A 21,318-nucleotide genomic window follows, 5' to 3' on the forward strand; every position below is an offset into this window, starting at 1 on the left:
GTGCCTTATGTTCTCCCTTCTGAGAGACTTTCACGGAATTAAAGGAGAAGCAATATATACCAAGCACAGCAAAGGGCCAAAGAGTAGAATTTCAAATGTCACCAGCCATCACCCAACCTTGGACATGGGACAGAACTGTTGCAGTATTCCTTCCCACACAGAGACATCTAGGGTGAAATCCTCCTCAGGGTCTACAGCATTTCAGATTTAAGCCTCCACTGACGTTCAGCTTGGATTTTTCTACTAACTGAAACCACACAAACTTTTATGTCCCTTAAAACTAAAAAATCTCAAAACTTGTTGGGACAACGATGTATCTAAATCCTTAGGCGGCATTAAAAGGAAGAACCAAAATCCACTTGCAAACAGAGCCATCCTAGATGCTTATATTGATTTAAATCTCCCAGGCTGACAGGAAATTACTGTTGATCAGGAAGGGAAAGCACTCAAAACAGAGACGACTCATTTCTTGGTTTGTTTAGGTACACTACTCTTCCCTTGCAATGTGCCTGAGAACAAAGGGGCCTTCTTGTGGTTACTTTTCCTCATAGGTAGAAAGAAAAAGTAGAAATTGGCTTTATATTCTAATCTACAACGCTATGTTTGAAATACAGATCTGGCATTTTGGCTGAAACCACATGTTCCACAAAAATAAAAAATGTTAAATCTTAAAACATGCTAACTGTTAATGTGGGGAGAATACAAACTGGCAAGTGATGATATGGAAATAGAGCACCCAAGAAAATAAGCTACATTGCTGATTGTGGTAGTACACTCCCCTCCCCCCCCCCCCAAACCTGGCTAAAAACTGATGTGGCAGCTGCATGTGTGCACACTCCCCCACATTCCTCAACACCTCCCCCCTCTCCTGCAATGGGGCAAGTTAATGGCTCTTATTGTGGGACCCAGGCCAGAGTCCTTAGGAGAGAGGAGGAGGTGCAGGTAGCCACAGTAGTGAGATGCAGGGGTGCACATCGACACAGTAGGGGGGTGCAGAGAAGCCACGAAGCTTTTAGACTGTCCACAGCCAGATCTGACAAGACTATAAAACAGGGTCCCACCGAGGCTGCTTTTGTGTGGTCCTCTCGGACCGCGGGCCAAATGCTACCGCCGAGAGCCTTCCTGGGACTGGGATGCCATCTAAGGTAACCTCCCGAAAGAAAAATGGGACTGCCTCATCTCCACGTGTGGGTGAGTTACAACTTAGATATTTCCTCACCAGATAAGCGAGTCTATTAAATAATTCCTCGCTGCTTGGGCGGGTGTTTTCGTCACTAGAACAGTGAGTGTATTCCATACTTGAAAGAAATACAAAGAAATATAAGCATGTGTAGTTTCCTGGAGTCAGGGATGGCTCCGACGTTGTTTTCGGTGAGCCACGTGTATGCACACTGTGGATCTCTGTTACTTTATTTGCTGTACCCCAATAATTTCCTCAAGTTGATATCTGAATCTGTATTTTATGTTACCGGAATATAAAATTATTTTATAAGCCCCGTTTCTAATTGGTTGTTTTCCCAGACTTTCCCAGACGGAATAAAAGCCTGTTTTGGATCTTGTTGTCTGCCTAAAACTAACTTTGGGGTCCCTCCAAGACACTGATACACTGTAAATAGATTTTTTTCATAAATTTGTGCATATCTTACATCTGATTGTGTTTCTGTCCTTAGTGAGGCTTCTAATATGCACAGTAAGTTCACTACAATCCAGGGTGACATGCTGCTCATGGAAAATTTTAGCTTTGCAACATTTAGGAATTTTTTAGGACATCACCAACCACTGAACATGAAACACAAATTATAGGGTGCAATATACACTCCACAGATGTCCATTTTGCTCTGGAGCAAGTGACATCTGCATAGATTGAAATCTCTTATCTAATAATGAATGGCATTACTGCTGTCCTGGCTCTTCCTGGAATCAGGAGTTGTGTCCAAAAGCAAGCAAATTTTTCCAGCCCTTATGACTGAAACAGAGTAGCTTTCCAAAAATATCCAGTGACCTGCACATTAAAACCTGACTATGCCTTTGTATGCATAGGCAGTGACAAAATCCTGGCAAGCAATTTTCAGGTTCAACGGCCTATGCTCATTGAGAAAGCTACCTACTCTGCTCAGTACTTACTCTGAACACCAGGCATACATTTAAAGAAATAGTCCATTCACATTAGAAAATTATTTGTGCCCTATCTTCTGCTTGTCTGACCTCATTCTGGTTCAGTGTAGCAATGATTCTATATGAAAAGGGATTTTACAAATGGAAGAAGCATCTACATACATGCTTCAAAGCAATAACAAATACATATTTTGAAAGGCAATAATGCATGTTTAATATAACATAACTTACCACAAATTGTGGTTATATCAGGCTCTGGGTGCTCAAAACCAAACCTTTACCTTTTTCTTTATAAATACTTAGGTAGTTTAGAACAGGGATCAGAGACAATTCTTTATTCATGTGTCATTGATAACAGAATATTCTTCTAATATGAGAACTAGGGCCACCATGTAAAGCTAGAGGAAGCAAAATTCAGACAAACAATAAGAGATGGTTCTTCATGCAACAAATACTTGACCTGGGAAACTTTTCGCCAAATAACTCATTGTATTTCAAAAGTGTACAGAGACTGAAGGCAAGATTCACCAAAAACATAGAAGAAAATCCACTGAGGACAGCTAGATACACAGAAATGTGATCCAGGTCAGTAAATCCTTGCTCTAAAATTGGCTAGAGTGTGATGGTATTCTGGACAAGTAGCCCTAAATGTTTGTATTCCTCTTCTCCAAGGCATCTCCTCTTTTCCAAGGCATCCCCAGCTCTGGAATAAAATACCAACTTCGATGCACCTTTACACTGATCCTCAATGGCCATTATTACATTTTTCTGGTGTACATGAGAAAGTAATGTGATACACGAAGGAAACTTAAAAGTCACATTGCAGATGCAAGATCAGGGCAGTCTGTCTGAATGAGATTTGTATAGGTTTACTTCTAGAGATAGTGTCTGATAGTACCTACTTAATGATGCTTTCTCAGATAACAAAATATTTAAACATTATTGTCCAGTCAGATAGAACTATTAAGTGTCAAGAAATCAGACAAAGTACGATACATGGAACAGCATTTGGTCAAAATTTCTGAAGATGCTTAAAAAGGAGTAAAATTAATTCCTGTGATACTAAGCCAATTTCACCCCAAGCATTATGGGTGTGACATAACAGTGCCACTAACTCCACCACTGACCTCAGCTTAAGCTTTTACAGATTGTCCCTGCATCTGCAGGGACACAAACAAGAGCATAATCCTCTCATACCAATTCACATGTCCTGCTGCCAGCCAATTATTATTCTAGCTCTTAAGAGCTATGAATTCTCTCTATTACTGTTAAACAACTGTCTCCATCTACAAGGAAATGCATGAACCAGTACCCAAAGTAATTTTAGATAAACATTTCAGCCTTATTGGTGTGAATGGGAATCACAACTATGTTCTTCTGTGGAAATATAGTAAATGCTTTTAAATAAATAGACTTAGCCTCTAAAACAATGTGACTCACTAACTCAATTTGCTTCCGTTTACCATATCAACAATTAGATACGATTGACAAGTGTACTTTGTCGCCTTGCAATCAAAAAAGTCCTCAGAGCTGCAGTGTTGGAAATCCTGCACATTCTACTTTTAAGAAAGGCTGTAAATCAAATAGCCACATTCTAAATATTTCTAAATGCCAAGTATTTGATCTGAGTGAGAAAACATGTTTGCCTACATTAATTCTTTCCTGTTTTATGCAAATCTTTAGGGTCTCTGAGAGATTAAGATAACAGATTTTCTTCAGTTCACTTAAGTCATCATGAGTCAGAAATTACTATAATGCCATCAAATTCCAGTACAGTTGCCCCATGATATTAAAGATGCAAATACATATTTAGGGAAAATTTTTCCCCAGCACTCAAAGGGCAACTGAGCTTACTCAAGGCACATCCTTAATTCCAACTGACTTCAGTCATCACATCGTAGGAGGTTTCTTATTCCCACCCAAAACAGACTGCAAACAATACCAGATTCATAAAATAAGGCACAAGATACAATGTTCTTCACGTGTCCAAAAAATCAAAAAAGTTGCTCTGCCCTTGCTACAGTGAGAGGTCATTTACCTTTTTTTCACCTCTCTCCCATTTGCATTCCAGATCAATGAGGCTTGTTTGGATAAGAAAGATAGCATGCAGCAAGCACACTAACCTCTTCTGTTCATCTAACCTCCTCTTTCTGGCCAGCCTCAGCTCTTCTGCATAGTGAAGTGCCTGTGCAACTCCAAACAAGGACATTTCCTTCTGAATGAGATCTAAAAATAATTTTTTACAATACTGCTGCCTTCATCAGAAGCTGCTGTTGCCCTGCTTCCTCTATCTGGTCTCCACATTTCCTCATATTTTCCAACCCTTCTAACATGCAGCCGCAAGTGTTTGTGCAGCTGCATGGTGCATCACACTTAAGAACTGATAATTGGAAAATAACACATCACAAAGTAAGAGTTAGCTCCATTCTCTTGACTTGTTCATTCTGTGAGAACCTGTATTGGCTTAATTAACAAGAGGGAATAAAGGCCACGAGTGAATATCTATAGTGGGATGGGGACCATTTTAACCAATACAAAGATCACTGCTACCAACTGTTAAACAGCAGCCTAGGATTGTAGGGCTCTGTTTTTCATCACGTAACAGAAACACACTAGTTTGCCCAGATTTTCAAGCAGAATTAAGTGAGAACATGATTTGAGCTATAGAATTTAACTACAGCACCTAATAGCTTGAGTTGGGGGTATGATGATGTCCTGTGATGATCTGAACTGGTACCAGTCAATGCAAAGGATTTATGCAATCCTTATACCTTTATGTTTAGCTTTATTTTATTTTTCTCCTGGTAGCCATATATTAACAGACTCTAGACTCTTTACAAGGCATTCTGGATATTTCTGAGACCAAAGACTCTAAACCCCACAGCACCCTTTGAAAGAAACAGAAATACAAATTATACCACAGTGCAAATTTCTTCCCTGTGGGACTGCAAGTAAAAGGTTTAGAAATTGCAGGTATTTGAACCTCACCCCATTTCTGGGGAAACAATAGAAACCGATCCATTTATTTGTTCAAGGAAACTGAGATGTTATTCAGTGAACATCCTAACTATCGTGAGCCAAACATAGATACTCAATGCAGTCAACTGCACTGTTTCATTCAATTCTAGTCTGTGCTACTGGGCATCTGGTATATTGCCCGTATGCATATGGCTGACGTTTTCATGGTAAATGTGGTGGGTTTGGTTTTGAAAAACATCCTCCCTTTCTCCAACATTGAATGCTGAAATTATTTGGGAGAGAGCGTGCAAGTCCTTTTCAATCCACATGCCACATCTCCTGCCCTGATCAGATTAACAGAACTGTGAACAAAATCCTCCTTGTCAGCTGGGTTTTTCTTTCTTTTTTTGTTCCTTCTTTATACTTCAGCACTGTTACTGTGTCAGGTATTTGGAAGTGGTTTTTCAAGCTTAGCTCTGAGTTCACAGATCATTAAGTACAGAGTAATGATTCGTTCCTAGGTGCTCATGAGATGTTGGTGCACCTGACTCATTTTCTTATTCCCCAGGGGCACTTTCTCTGAGCAGCCCTACCTTATTGCAATGATTACAAAAGCCAAAGGGCACAGCCACCACGCTCAGCACCATCACTTCCTCAAGGTTCCACATTTGTACTCTCATCCTGCCCCACATCACTGCTGCATTCGCTGTAAAGAAGATGAGGCAAGTACAACCCCAGTGCACCTACAGGTATGCTACCTGTTGGTAGCATACAGGCAAAAGCTTGTATCCAAAGGTAAGTGGAGATATTCTCATAGTATGTGTGCCATAGTTAATAACATTTTGCTTTCATGTTGCCTAGGCTAAGATGCAACTGGATAAAGTGAAAACACGAGACAGCCAGTACTGTGTGTTCAAAACTGGGACTGCTTCACCCCAAACTACAATGAAAATATCTTCCTGAGCTGTCCCCAGCTATTTGCCTATCCCAGGGACTGGCATTTCCAACTGATTAGCTTGATAATCAGCAGCTTGTTTACAGAGCAACAATTTCCCCCTCATAACTTTGATCTCACACCATCTCACAGTAATTTGTTGACAGATATCAAGAGACAGCTCTGCTTCTTCCGAGCTCTCTTGTGTTGTGTCATACACTCTCACAGGAAATAAGGCAACTCCAGGTCCTTGTTGAGCAAAATGACCATGATATGCTATTATTAACAAGTGATATCTTTTCCAGATGATCAAAACTAGCAGCAAAACAAGAGCCCATTTCACTATGCAAAACAAAGACCTATGAAAAGCATGTGCAAGTAAAGGGATATCACGGAGTGATGTAAGTCAGACTGGATTATACCCATTCCCAGCAGCTCAACCTAAAATGACAGTTTTGAGAGCACTCCCCAACTCTCAGAGCTGCACCAATGTCCCAGCTGCATCCCAGCTCCAGGTTGGGACAACATCTGGATTTTTGTCATCCCCTGCCAGATCCTGGTGTTCATAGGAAAGAAACCTGGATAAGCAGGGAACAGGATTAGGCACCATGTTGGAAAATTTCTGTTTCCCATATACTAGGAAGACAAGGTCAGAGATGGAAATGAAGCAAGATAAACCAATGTGTACACCCAGCCCAGAAAAGCACTAGTAATACGGTCCTCAGAAAACACTAGGGACATGCCAGGATAATTTCTGTCTGGAAAAAGTAGTGTAAACATATTTTTTGCTACTTGCATCCAGGCAAAAAAACCTTTGTGCTATCTTTGTAAGCAAAACAATTTCATTACCTCCCTGAACACCAAATTTAGGTCTGGTCAGCACAAAAACTGGTGAAGTTATTTGTATGTCTCAGTGTGTTAACTACAGGTTCTACCATTAACTATGAAGGGAAATTGGTCTTTTGATGGGGGGAATACAAATAAGAACTTATTCACTTGGCCCTGGAAACCAGAAGCCTGAGCACATGGACTCATTTTCTGTGAAAGGGGTCAAGTGGGCACATCAAAATAAGACCTAAAATGTGGTACATTGTGAAAATCCTGATTTTAGATCTGACCCCTAGAAATCCCTCAGATCTGGCCCATGTACTTGATTAAAAAACGCCAAACATTAAAGCACTTTTATAAGTAACCATGTACGTTTAGAACTCCAGAAGGAAGATATTTTGGAAACAGAAAAACAAATAAAAAACCAACCAACCAAGTGATTCTTTTGTTTTTCTGAGGTCATACTGGTTGAAAAGATTATAAGCATGGCTAGAGATCAATTATAATAGAAGAAAATACAGATTCTTTGTACATATTTAATAGTGGAATATTTGAGATCACTAAAGATATGATGAATACACTCAGCTACATTTTGCATCTGGAAGAGGGTAGATAAGGCAATATTTTTTAGTGCTCTACAAAATAGCCGAGAGCTTTTAGTCCAAGTCGAATATCATCAGCATCAAATTTTTATCTACTGAGACAGGAACATCTAAAACATGTGTTCACCACGTTAGTTAGAAAATGCAATTAGTTGCAGTTGTCGTGGTCATTCTGAAATATTGTGAGCCACATAAGGCTTATTTTAAGTTGTCTTCAGGATATTACTCCAGACAGCATGCTACTGAGGGTTTGGCAGCTATGGTTTTCTGTGTGCTTCCATTATTTGTTTAAGTACCACTCACAGTTTTCCAACTATGAACTCAGCTGTCCATAAACAAGAGCATAGCTGAACTCTTCCTACCAAGCCAGAGTTCACTGGAAACAGACAGTATCTCAGAGATGCAATTTGAGGGAATACATCTGTTTGCTTCAGGCTTCACAGGTGCCTCAGGATCTACCCAATCTGCAGTAAGAAAAATTGTGTGAAGATTCTGCAGCTAAGAAACAAAAGTTTCTCAGTCATTCCTCCCACCAGAATCCAGTAGGTAGGAAGACCGATGACTTCTTTCCCTTACTGCGGCAGAGGCAGGCAGCTTTTTATTTTTCATATATACAGGGAATCTATTATTACCATGCCCCCAAGAAATGAAATCTGGAAAACATTTCATATTTGGAAGTTAATTCTTAAAGTCCCTCTGTGTCATCCAGGAAAAAGAAGGAATCTGATTTTCAAGTAAAATACAGGTGAAATTGAGAAAAAATAAACAAAAGTGACACAATGCACAGGAAAGACCCATCACTAGCATTCAGTTACCTTTCTCTGAACAATTACATAAGGCAGGCTGCCTAGAACAAATAGGTGGTGTTTCCAAACTGAAAAAAATAGCAGTAAAATTGATGAGAACACGACCTGCAGAAAACATGACCGTGCACCATTGTAGCTTAAATAGCACAGAGCCTTTCCACTCTGTAGCTTACCACTCCACCCTTTGCTTTGAATGCTCTGCTGATGATTCTCTGTGAATCCCTCCTCAACAGCTTTGCTATCAGTTTCTTCAATGAAATGCATGAATCCTCTCAGAGATTGCTTGCCCAAGTGCAGGGTGTTGGTAAACAAATGTTTGGTTGAAGACAGAGGTTTTGGTTCAGTTTAATTATCTTTCCCCAATGGCAGGAAACTCATGGCTACTAAAGAAAACACACAGATTAGAGCCAGCAGCAGGTGGTGACAGCAAGGCATTGTTCATCCTCCCTCAGAGGCAAACTGATGGAGTTCGAGAGTCACAACCCCAGATTCTAGGTAGGAAATGCTAATACCTCCAGAATATACAGGGCCCAAGGTGCAATTATGTAGGCAATCAGGTGATTACTGTCTCACACCTATTGCAATACAAATACAAGAACACTGAAACACTCAGAAAATACAATCAGAAAGAAAGGCTGAAAGACAGGCCTCCAAGAACTGTTCTGTGTTTAAGATTAAGGTCAAAGCATTAAGAAGGGAATGCTTTGTTCATCACAATAAATACGTGGGGTTATATGAAAGTATTTAATTCCATCACAAAATCTTTTCTTCTGACTAACAAAGCACAATTGCTTCATCATCAATAACAAGAAAGGGTGACACTGGCATGAGAAGTAGATTCAATTTTCAAAGAAGATACACTGTCAGCTAGCATTTTTGATGGAACAGAATGAAATAAGTGAAATAAGCTGTTGGGGGTGGGTGGGTGTGGAGAAAGACTGGAAGAAAACGGGCAAAAGAAATTAAAACAAAGTGAGACTATGAAATCAAAGAGATGGAGAAGGTTCAAAATAAGCTATGATATTCTAAAACAGGGGCTGGCAGTCTTCCAAAGAAAGCTCCAAAATATGTGTGGTTAGAGGTGAAAACACTTTTTTTTGGAACAGCATGAAATGTTTACTGTGAGTCTGCTAGCTGCAGACTCGCCAGTTCAGAATTGTGTAGATATTAGGGAAGAGATGGGCAAATTGATCTTGTCCTCAAAACTGTGGGAGTCAGTCAGTAAAATTTGGATTTACTCTAGAAATCACCAGGTCTAAGCCGCTGGTCAAACACACCATAATTTTATTTTACTTAAAGCAAACAACAACAACAGCAAAACAACAACAAAAACAAACCCAAAACAAACAAACAAACAAGTAATTTGCCCTAGAAGAACAATCAGTGAGAAGGTGATTTCCATAATTTGGAAATTTTCATAATTTGAAGCTATATAGAATTGGTCAAGCCTCCATAGAAGCCCAGAGGTCCAAATTGATAGGTTTCTCACCCCGTTACACAAAACTTAATTTTGGAATTGCTTTTATTGCAAAACTATTATACTGGCTGAGGAAAAAAGGGAAGTACTACAGTGGTCAACAGTATATTTACTCAGCAGTTTTACTGACAAAAAGAACTCCTGACTTCAATTGCACATGTTTCCAAATTTCTTTCACATCAGTTGTAGATGCTAATGCCTACAGTTATGAACAGTATTGACTGAATAACCCCAAACCCAAGTCCAAGGTTTCTTCCACAAAATATTTTACCCAGCAGAAGATTCTAGAACTTATTAACCTTTTTGTTACTTTTACATAAAATAAAATAAAATAAAATAAAATAAAATAAAATAAAATAAAATAAAATAAAATAAAATAAAATAAAAAGCAAAACCTTATGGTCAGGATAAATCATACTGCCTTGCATCAAAATCCTGGGACAACCTCCAACAAGCTACAAGCTACAATGCTATGATCTCATTACTATTCACATATGCAAGCACAATCATGATAGCGCTTGTACCTTGCTTAACTAGCACTGGTAACTGTTTCATGAAATGGTCTGTCATTGATCCTTCAAAAAGCTATGTTGACAGTAGCAGATGCCCCTGTGAAGTAATTATTCATCATACCTGAAGATCAAAGTGATTAAACAAGTGTGAAGAGAATTCCAGCAATTTAATGGCTTCTAGGTTCATGAAACACATCCCATATCTGCACACTGACAATTAAAGTGGGTGCTAGAAACGGTGGGGGCAGTGAAGCACCTGCCTCTGCAGAATGAAACACAAGCACAGGGACCAGCACATGCCATTGCATTTGAGTTTACAGAACATCCGTCAGTAAGGCTATAAACCACACCTCAGGGCAGCTTGGGTTTGGACTTCACCCAGCATCATAACACAATGATACCAAAGCATGCAAATGAAATCTGAATACAACCTACATGGTCTTTCTGCCAAATCAGAACTATATTTGCAAGCAGAACACCAGAGTCAGAATTTCATTTGCACCTCACTGCGCGACGTTGGGTCTGGGAGAAGTTTGTAGGTAGCATACTGTAAATGGAAGCAGAACGGCATGCTTAAAATCAAGTATGATCCACAATGTGAACATAGAGGCTCTGTTCTCTTTCATTAAAAGGCCACTGTGTTGCACCTTCTCCACACGGATCTGAACTATAGCCTGTACTTCCCTGTCACCGTTTACTGCAGGGCGACACTAAACCATGGCAGATGCTCTCTCTTAATCCCCTGTCCTCCCCACTAAGGAAAGGTAATAGGAGGAAAAGGGAGAGAGACTCACAAGTTGGAAAAGTTTAAAATGCTTTACCAATGCTACTAATAAATACAGAAAATAATACAAGATATACAAAACCAATCTTGAATTTCCTGGGGCAGTGCAGCAGCAGCACTGCAGTGGAGCTGGCGTGGTTCCAATGGCTGCAGGGCAGGCACCCAGAAGTCCTGGGCTGAACACCACAGTAAACCAGAACTGGATTCAGGGATGCAAGGTCTGGATCCAGGCCTCAGATCGCAGGGACCACAGGCAGGTTCCTCTTCAGATGCCAGCCATGGTCAAAGAGAGTCCCCTCATGATCTCCTACTTTTATAGGCTGTATGACATGTATGCAAGGGAATACTCAGATGGTCAATTTTAGTCGTCTGTTCTGTCTGCCCCTCCTTGCAAATACACCCCTCTCACTTAAGGGACATGCAAAATTTATCAGTAACCTTGGCTGCCTTAGCAATAAATCTAAACCTGGACCTCTTCTGCATACCATTGCTCCCCTTATCAGCTCCGGAGCCCACTGTCTGAAAAAAAACCAAACATGCATCTAAATTCAGAAAAGTGCAGTTACTCAGAAGAACTTAGCTGAAAGGAAAAATTAACTAAAAGAGGAACTGGTCTTGTTTTTTTGCAAAACCAGGACATGTCCCCAGAACTTCTGGGCCATCAACCTACACAGTCCTTCCTTAAGTACTAACTCGTATTTAATGCAGCCCAGTTGCTCTTACCGAAAAGTGAGAACTGCCTATGCAGGTGTCAAACATTCGTGTGAAAGGCACTTAGTCACCCAACACAAATAAAAAAGAGCAAGTGACTTGTCAAGAAGTCTGATGCTCTGAAAGTTTTATCTTGGAATTATCAATAACTGATAAACAAATGCACAAGCAATCCAGGATGGTTCATGGCTGACTAAGCCAGAGATTGCCAGCAGCATACCAGTAATCAAGCCAATAAAGACACATTTGCTGACTCACTGGATTCCTGTTGTTGAAATTCTATCAACTCCTCACTTTCTGCTAATTCCTTTTCCAGAAAGTTAAGGCAGGTGGAGTCCCTGTGTCCCTTGGGTCCTGCTGTGAGAGGCAGAGTGCACAAGACTGCAACAACCCCTCTCTCACTCCAGTCTGGGCTTTCTCTGTTTTATACTTCACCTCCATCAGAAAAGACTGTAATTCTACAGAACAGAAGCCATTTATGTAAGCACTGTTCACCATGAACACAACTTTAATAAAAAGAGAGACTAAGAAAACAGACATCGTTGTAGCTGGTTCATACCAAGCACTGTGGCTTTGCCCACTCCTGGTTAAGATTAACACACACAAAAAAAGGGGTTTTTTTGCAAACTCAAATATTTTATGCAAGTCAGCAGGAGAATAGATTGAGTAATAAACACAGGAAAGAGCTGTAAATCTATCTGCACCTGTTTCACCTGATGGCAGACCAAATCCTACTGAAAAATTTCTATGTGGGAAAATTCTCATAATACTATTCCTGCTTGGAGGAAAGGATGAAGGAGAGCATCCACATGCTTCTGATACTAGAATATCTATTACAAGAAACAGAATAAGAAGCAAATGGGTAATGCTGGATCAATAAGGTCTACAAGAGGGAGTTCTCAGTAAGTACTGATTACAGTTTTTTTCAAATTATGTGTGCCATGAATATAGCCCAGAATGCCCAGATGGAAACTATGTTGATAGAACAGTGGCCCACTAGAAAAATGTTGATTCAAACATGCTGAAAGTCTTATGTCACTGCTTTCTCAACTGATGTCATCACTTCAAACAAAAGACCACAGCTATCCAAAGCACAATCTCAAAAATTAATCAGCTCCACTGAACCTGAAAACTTAGTTGGATTGAGTTGGCTTAACCAAGGTTTGCTTTTTTGTTGCTGTTGTTTTGAGGTTTTGTTTTTTAATTGGGTGAATAGTTTATTTTTTAATTGGGTGAACAGTTCATTTTTAGGAGTCTCATATTTGTTTTATTTCCATCTATTTGCAGATGTAATATTTTTATGTACTTCTTTTGAAACAGCTCATTTCCCACTTGAGGGAAATATTTGCTGTCAGGCTTAAAGTGTAAGGATGTGAGGACTTAGTCTTTCACAGCCTCTTTGAGGAGTCCTGTTGGAAAGCAAAAATTTTATTTCAGGTAACAGTGCTCTCAAATAAAACACATATTTTACTGCTTATGAGTTGCTCAGCTTAAACTGAATATACTGTTATAAGTTTTCAAACTGAAAAAAATCCCACACTTATTTTCACCAATCTTTTGATCATGCTCCCTGGGGAACCTCACATATTTCTACCCACCACTTCAAAATATTACTACCTAGAAAGTATCAGTACAATGGTGGCATATGGCTGGCTCTGCATCCTTTTTCACATGCTTAGATAACACCACTGGAACAACCATCAACTATTACACTATATGCTGTGTCATGCTTGTACAAGGCACTGGCAAAGTGTAAGTTCTTCTATCAGATGTTACAGACAGATACACCAGCAACAGTGGCCAGTTGCATATTCAGTATAATTGTATCTGAATTAATTTGCAAACCATAGGACCAAGATCTGCCTCAGCAATCAGAAAACTTGCTTGCTTCTGGCAGGCAAGCAGGACCTAACAGCTCACACCTCTCCACCTTCTGAATAAAGGAATGCTCCTGATGTTTTTACAGATCCAAGGGTAAAAACCTGCAGGAAGTTCATAAGATGTGGAGCATTTTAAGCTGCAGATAAGACCAGGAGGACATCATAATGCCTTTCAGGAGTTGTGATGAATTCAAAGGCTTATCAACTGTGGAGTGCAAGGAGTAACCAAATTGTCATCTTTATCCAGGATCATACCTGCCACTAAAAAGCCTGGGGATTCTTCCCCCTTAGAGGGAGTAAGAACAAATTGCTGAATAATTTGCCACCATCATCAAAAAGAAGCAGCCCTTGCACTTGTATGTCAGATATACATTCCCAGAACCACTCAGTCCACCACCAGCCAGTCAATCTATGCACTTTTTGTAATCATTTTATGTCTAAGAGTCACAGAAAATAATGTCACAATGTGGCCGTAATTGCAATCCCATTAGCTATCTCAGGTAAGTTGGCACTTGAAACTGAATAACTGAGAAATTATTACCAAATGAACTGATGTCAAAGCCAACCCTTTTTATTTGCAAAGGCAATGCTTGAGTAATACAAACACATTCCTTTGCAGTTATTAACTGTGTTTGTTCATGCTCTTATTGTCATCAGTAAGCATAAGTAAATGAGGACCTCTAATTCTGTTGAGGGGAAAGAGAAAGACCTAAAGACTTCAGCATGTTGAAATTAGGTGAAGATCCAGGAAGACAGGTAAGAAAATAGTGACCATCATTTGCTATATATCATAATTTTAAATGCAAATGTTACCATCTCAAAAAGTTTTAAATAAACGACTGCACGACTGCAGCAATGAGAATCACGCATACAGACACAGACAGAGATGCACAGACAGATTTCTTGTTACCAGCAAGAGCAAAGCCAGGCAGAGTTGACTTCTATTAATAGTTCTCAATACAGATACGGGCCTGGACCAAGAGGTTAGACAGGATTTTTTTCAAAAAACGTTATTCGAAATACACCACAGTCATGTTGTGTCTGTTTTCAGTCACATTCCCATGCATATCTTGTGGGTGGCTTTCCAACCCGTTCATTCACATGCCTAGGCCCAATATTCACACATCATACGTATGGGACGGTTTTCTGACCTGAGAGATCATTCTCACTGGCCTGGGCTATCACTCCTTACACTCATAAAAAGCATACTTCTGTATAACCTGCCCAAGGCCCTTTAGCTGGAACCACACATCCTGCTGTTCCCACACACAACAGCATGTGACATATGCCACAATGCAGTTGACAAAACTGAGTTGAGATCCTTCGTGACACAAGTTGAACAATGGCACATTTGTATTTCTTACATGCTCAGGTAATATTTACAAGGGAATATGGATTGGAAACTGTTCATAACTAGAGAAACACAAAGAAATTCAAGAAGATAAAACATCTGAAAAATTCAAAATAAGTATGAAACATATTTTACATCAAATTGTAGCATGATAGTGAAATTTGGCTACAGCTTCCAGCAAATCTTCCTAGAGACTGAAAAGCCACGGTACTGGCTCCCCAAGAGCAGAGCTGATTATATGTTTGCATGTCATGACAGAGCTGGACCCACAGAAGGATTCACAGGTGCAAGGGTGCACCCTGTCATAGCCAAGGAATACTGTGAATCATTCTAAATCTGCTTGGTAATACCTTGGTTAGTGACAGCCTCAGCTGCAGTGATTACAAGATTGTGAAGTTCGAGATCCTGCTGAGTATGCTGAAGGTAAGTACTACGACAAAGGTTTTAGATTTTAGAAGAGTAAACTGCAGCTCAGAACATGGTTGGGCAGGATTCCATGGGATGTTTCCATGGATGATAAAGGAGCTAGCAAGTGCTGGGAGTTTTTCAAGAACACTCTTCTGGAAGCACAAAAACAGTTCATCCCCTTTAAAAGTAAGGGAAGCAGGCAAAGCAAGACATGCCCTTGGCTTAACTGCAAGCTTCTGAGCCTGTGCAGTTAGAAGAAGTCCTCACTTGTTGAAATGAAGGCAACTTTGTCTCTTGTTTAATTGACTTTTAGCTTTCCTGGACATGCCACCAGCAAATGTATGCTCTTACTACAGATGCCAAGCCAAATACCTACCGTGGAAAGGCAAGCAAGCAGCCAAAGTGTGCAACAAAGCAACAGAATCACTTCCTGTATTTAGCGAATTAACGACTGGATGACATGAAAATGATAAAGTCATGTGCCTGGTAATACTCTGTATGCATTTCCTTAGGGCCTGCCTAAGGTGGGACAGCTTTCTATGCTCCACTAACCCTGAGACCCACACTAAGGACGCTGAAGGATTTCAGCATGTCTTCACACAGCAGATAAGAAAAGGATGGTAAATTGAATGGTAGCTTCAAAGAGGCAAATATAAACACTTCCGTGAGTTTCGTCTATATTATATATACTTATATTCTCTCCGTATTGACACCACCACTCATGATAGCTAATTCAAACTTAACTCAAGTGTATCTGTACCACCAATGTACCGCCAATGTGTGACAGACATCTATAATGAAAGAGAGATGGCAGCAGGCAGGGAAGAACTCGGCTTTCTGAATTCTGTCTGATGTGATGCTGTCTCTTCCCTGACTTTTCCTTACTTTCAAAAGGAAACATGTCAAAGGCAGTGAGGGGAGCTGGAGGAAAGACTAGAATCCAGTAGAGTTCATCTACTTAGCAGCCCTGTTGCTGCTACAATCTGGACTTGAAGAGGGCCTACCCACATACACATGGAAAGTAGCTAGAGGTGATCTGGAAGCCTGCAGGAACAAAGCCTTGCTCAGGCAGATGGTCTTGACTTCTGAAATACTCCCAGAGATACCCACTTCCACTTTGCCAAGCCTTTTTGTGTGAGTACTGACTCACAGAATCAAGCTCTGTAATGCCCACTGCATCTCAGCATGTTCTTGATCTCTCTGACTATAGCTCATCTCAGCACAAGTCTCTGCTGGAGAGCTGACTGCTGAGTTCCACACGTTGCTGCTCTGTGTCCAAAACAGCTTCATGTTTCAGACCCCAGGAGGCTTCTTCTGGAATTTCCTCAGCAGTAACCACTGTGGAATGAGTCTGATGGTTCAGATATAGTGAACAGTCATTCAGGCATAAAATCAAGCACTGTCATGTAACCTGTCCTTACTCATGTGTACTGTCCAAGAACAACATGTAATCTGACTGAACATGAATGACAATTTCTTACTCAACTGATCTGCTCTCTGCATTTATTCAGAGCTGGATCTGCTAATGGTAGCTTCAATGACTTGCACTGGATTATCTGTGCATCATACTAACTGTTTATTGCCTCAGTTTGCTACAGCTAGGCAAATCCTTCTTCCTGGTAACAGAGCATAAGCCTCAGTTTTGCTGTTCGGCTTGCAAGGGCTAAGTTTAGGAGAAAACTACTTATGAACACACAGAGGGTGGAGTAGGGCACTTGATCCCCATAGATTAAGGTTGTTCAAATGTGTGTGCTCCTATCAACATAGTAATGCACATATATCAATAAAATCTGTGCTCATTAGTGTTGTCTGCAAAGCACGTGGCACTTCTTTGGGGTAGCCATACCTGGAGCTGACAGTGCAATGCTCCTGGTGTTATAGCCTAGAGGAAATGGTGCCTCCACCCCTATGATTTCAAGGTATCCCAGGGAAGGTTTGTAACTTTTCTATTTAGTAGTTGCCCCTGAACACTGTGGCCAATGGTCCATTCTAAACAGATGTGTTTGTTATGGTTTTCTTAAGGAATCTTTCTAGTTTTCAAGGCAAGCAAGCCTCTGGCTCTCCCTGACTCCAACCTCTTCAGCTGCTGCTCTACTGGCTTAAAAAAAATCTTACAACACTACTTACCAGGGTCTATTACAACTATTACTACTTAGAAGGGTGAGTCAGGCTGCAAAAACAGAGCCTGGAAGAGCACCACTGCTGCAAAGCTTTGTCTTGAAGCCAGAAGCTCAAGTTACACAATGCATCAGCTTTATGCGCAATTTCATATACACATCAGTGAAGAATTAATTTTAATTTTAAAAAAATAATTGGTTTTCAATAATAAAAATAATGTGGCATATGACTCATGGGGATGTAACAAGTCCAGATGTAAAGATGTGTGCTTTTTCCAATCTACTCAGTGTAATACCCACTGGACTCCCACACAACCTCTACATCCCCTAGTAGACTACAAGTCCTCCTCATGTCCACAGTTGATTCTCTTGTAACATCATTTCTTCCCAAGGCCGTATAAATCACCTGCATTTCCTCAAAAGTTTTCAGCAGCACAAGGGACAGTGCAGGAGGTAGCTAACTCTAAGCTATGCACTGGCTGCAAGCAGGAATGTCTGGACTGGCCAGCTGGAAAGAGCACATCTTACGCTGCAGATTTTCCCTTAACGGCAGTGCTGGTCCTCTCTCCATCATTGACTCTCCACAATTCTGATCTCCCAATAGACTAAGCCAGCAGCCATATGAACTATCTGATCTGTAGGTGACAAAGCTCAGGAATGAGAGTCTCTGTGTGCCACTAGGATGTCACCTAATTAAGTTCTCGCTAGGACTGATTCACATGCTACTTCTTACCTGTTTTGAGTCCTGACTTGGTTTTGTTTTCAGACAGTAAATCTTCTAATGGGATTACAGTACTGTGATCCTTGTAATTTCAAAAATGACCTTATTTGCTTTCTATCTTGGCATCCCTGCCAGTACAGTTTTACCTACAGTTAATTTGTGTTCTATCCTGTTAATGTCATTAAAATACAATGATTATTTTTCTTGTCTCTAAAAAAAGTAAGTATAATCTATACCCTTCAGTTGCAAGAAGCTACCTCTGTGCTGGCAGTCTTCTTATCAGGAAACAATGTTAATTTTCCCCTGAAAATCAAGTCAAGCCAGTTCAAAACAGTCATCGTTGGTTTCAAGTCATTCTAATTATGATTCATGAGCAGATCTATTCTTCACAAACCAGGAATGTTTCACTTAAATATGACTAGGCTTATCCAATTTTCTATTAGTGCTTAAAGTTTCACAGGTATATTCTACAGCAATAGGGATTAGAAAGTTTAAAGGGGAAGGAGATGTAAGAACATGCTTGCAAATCTTAAATTCCCACACAGCTATAAACACATCATAAATCAAAACAATACATGATGTGGTACAAAAAAACTGACCTATAAGCTTTAGGGATACACAAGGCATTTAAGCTGTTAGACCAAGACATATGGCAGCCTGATCCAGGAACAATTTGATTTAATGAACTCTACTCATGTTCACAAGGACCTGTGAAGAGAGAAAAGGCATAGGCTGCAAAAAGAGAAGTTCAAAATCATATCTCATACCAAAAGTAATTACAAAAGAAAGTGCTTTGACCATATCTGAACTAAACTATGTGTAAATAAATCTCAGAAATGTTGCATCTAATTTTCTTCAAAAGCTCCCAGAAAACTAGTGACCTATTGGTGCAGAGAAGTGGAATAGAAGGCTTGTAGAAGTGGAGTGTAGGTAGTGAAATTTGAACGTCTCCAGGTCGCAGGAAAAACAGATTAGCAGCTTTCAAAAGGCAGGTGAATATTGGGGTGCTCAGAGGAGCAATCCCCACTGGATGAGAGTGAGTTGTTGTATGGGGTTAGCCATCAAGCCAAGCTTCAGAACCCAAACCCTTCTTCAGCTCAGCATCCTGCACTGGAACTAACCAAAGGCAAACTGATATCCCCCACAAAGGAGACTCAGTTCCTTCCAAAGAATGGGGTGAGTCGGCTCGAGGTTCCCCGTAAAGCCTGAGAAATCCTGGGGGCAGTGCCATGCTTTCCCCATTCCTGAAAGAACAGCTGTGCCGGGAGCCCCTCGGGGCAGGGAGCCACTCCTCTCCCTGCCCCCCTCCTTCAGCAACCCACACCTGAAAGTGGAAAGGGGCGAAAGGGGCTTCCCTTCCGGTCCGGTCCGGTCCGGCCCGGCCGCCTCACTTGGCCAGGGGCAAGGAAGGTGAGCAGCTAGCTTCACCCCCACCCCCGGCTGCACTCTGCGCTCAGGGAATTCCCCGACAGCTCCCGGCAAGAGATAAAAGCAACGGCGGACAACAGGACCGTAGAGACCGTTCCCGCAGTACCTCAGCCGTCAGCACTAGCCATGAACACACGTCTCTGCCTCGTCCTCCTCCTCCTGGCCGCCGCTCTCTGCCGGGGTAAGCGGCTGCGGACGCCGAGCCGGGGCCACCCAGCCGTCCGCGGGGGATCAGGGCGGGGGTATCCCAAGGGCCGAGAGCAGGGGGGGCTGCGGGGAGGCCCCGGAACCGAGGCTCAGGCGGCGCCTCCCGCCTCCCAGGTTCGCCGCTGGCCGGGGAGTTGCGCTGCCGCTGCGTGCGGACCGTGTCCGAGGTGATCCCGCTGCGGCGACTGGCCCGCGTGGAGTTCGTCGCCGAGGGGCCGCACTGCGCAGTGCCCGAAGTCATGTAAGTGTCGCCGGCTTTACCCCTGCCCGCCGCGGGCCCTGCACCGGCCTCACCCCTCCCTCGTCCCGCAGAGCTACGACGAAGCACGGACAGACGGTCTGCCTGAGCCCCTTCGCACCCTGGGTCAAGCTCATCGTCACCAGGATCCTCAACAGGTACCTGCCGCGGGCCGAGGGCAGCGCGCCCCGCTCCGGGCGCCGCCGCGGGAGTGTCCCGGGGAGGAGCGGCCCCGGCTGCAGCACACTCATAGAAACCCTCGCCGCCTAAAGCTGGGGGGAGCCTCTTTCACCTCCTCCGAATCCCGCTTACAAGCAAGCTGAAGGCTGGCAGGGAATGGCAGGCAGTGCTGACCTCCGTGTTCTTGGCTTTTGGCTTTCAGCTCAACACAGAAAAATTGACAGGGTAGAGCAATTCGCCGGAAGGGAGATGACACCAAGCCTGAGACTTCTGGGGCTTTCTTCTTTTGAAATGCACTACATTTGTGTCAGCCTATTTATTGAGGACTTTAATGTAATGATACCTGACTCTACTTATTTAAATATTGCAAGTACTATCTAAAATGTATCCTTAATTTGGATATTGTCTGAAAAGCGAAATTTGAAATGCTGTACTAATTTACTGCCTTTAAAACCTTGCTTTTGGGCTGAAGTGCAAAAGAAAAGATACCGGGAACATCTGGACTTCTTTCAGTGGAAAAACTTTGCCTGTGCTCCAGCATAAGCAAGCCAGTGGTGAGACTTCAGCATCAGCATGTAGCCTCTCCATGCTGCACTCCTTTCTAAGTGTTTGAGTAACTCTCATAGAAACATTTACTTTACACAGCAGCTATGAGTAGAGAAGGGAAACTGCAGCCTCCCAAAACACGTCTTTGTTTTGTTTTGCACATCTTACAGCTATGTGCCTGGGGGGAAAAAAGCTTTCCCAGTTATTGTGGGAAAGCCATGCAGCATGCTGTGCCAGAGCCAAAGGTTAACTCAACAACGTGAGGTCACCAGCAGCTTCCAATTCTCTTCTTCTGCCAGAAGTCCTGGCATTATACACAGCACTGCTTACCTTTCACATTTGAATTTTGAGTGAGATGGTGTTATTTCCTCCTTGCAACCTCAGATGTGCTATATCTTTTTTTTTTTGTATGGCATAGTGTCCTAATTTATATAAAGTTATATATAAGTGAACATGCTGCTGCGCTGGTGGTTGGTTATTTATTCTAGTTCAAATTCATTTTGGAACTGTGTATA

General features: G+C 41.7%; 1 protein-coding gene across 2 annotated transcripts in view; it reads right to left on the reverse strand.

The window, feature by feature from the left end:
* The window catches only part of RASSF6 (Ras association domain family member 6), a 90,605-nt gene extending 70,346 nt beyond the window's left edge, over window positions 1–20,259 (reverse strand). The window contains exon 1 of one of the 2 annotated variants that reach the window (XR_010472339.1): window positions 19,739–20,259. The gene's annotated coding sequence lies outside the window, so the exon portion shown is untranslated. The remainder of the gene's footprint in view (window positions 1–19,738) is intronic. The other variant, XM_065061673.1, reaches the window with a different exon arrangement.
* Window positions 20,260–21,318: the final 1,059 nt, after the last annotated feature.

This window comes from Columba livia, chromosome 4 (assembly GCF_036013475.1).
Source record: "Columba livia isolate bColLiv1 breed racing homer chromosome 4, bColLiv1.pat.W.v2, whole genome shotgun sequence".
Classification (NCBI taxonomy): domain Eukaryota; kingdom Metazoa; phylum Chordata; class Aves; order Columbiformes; family Columbidae; genus Columba; species Columba livia.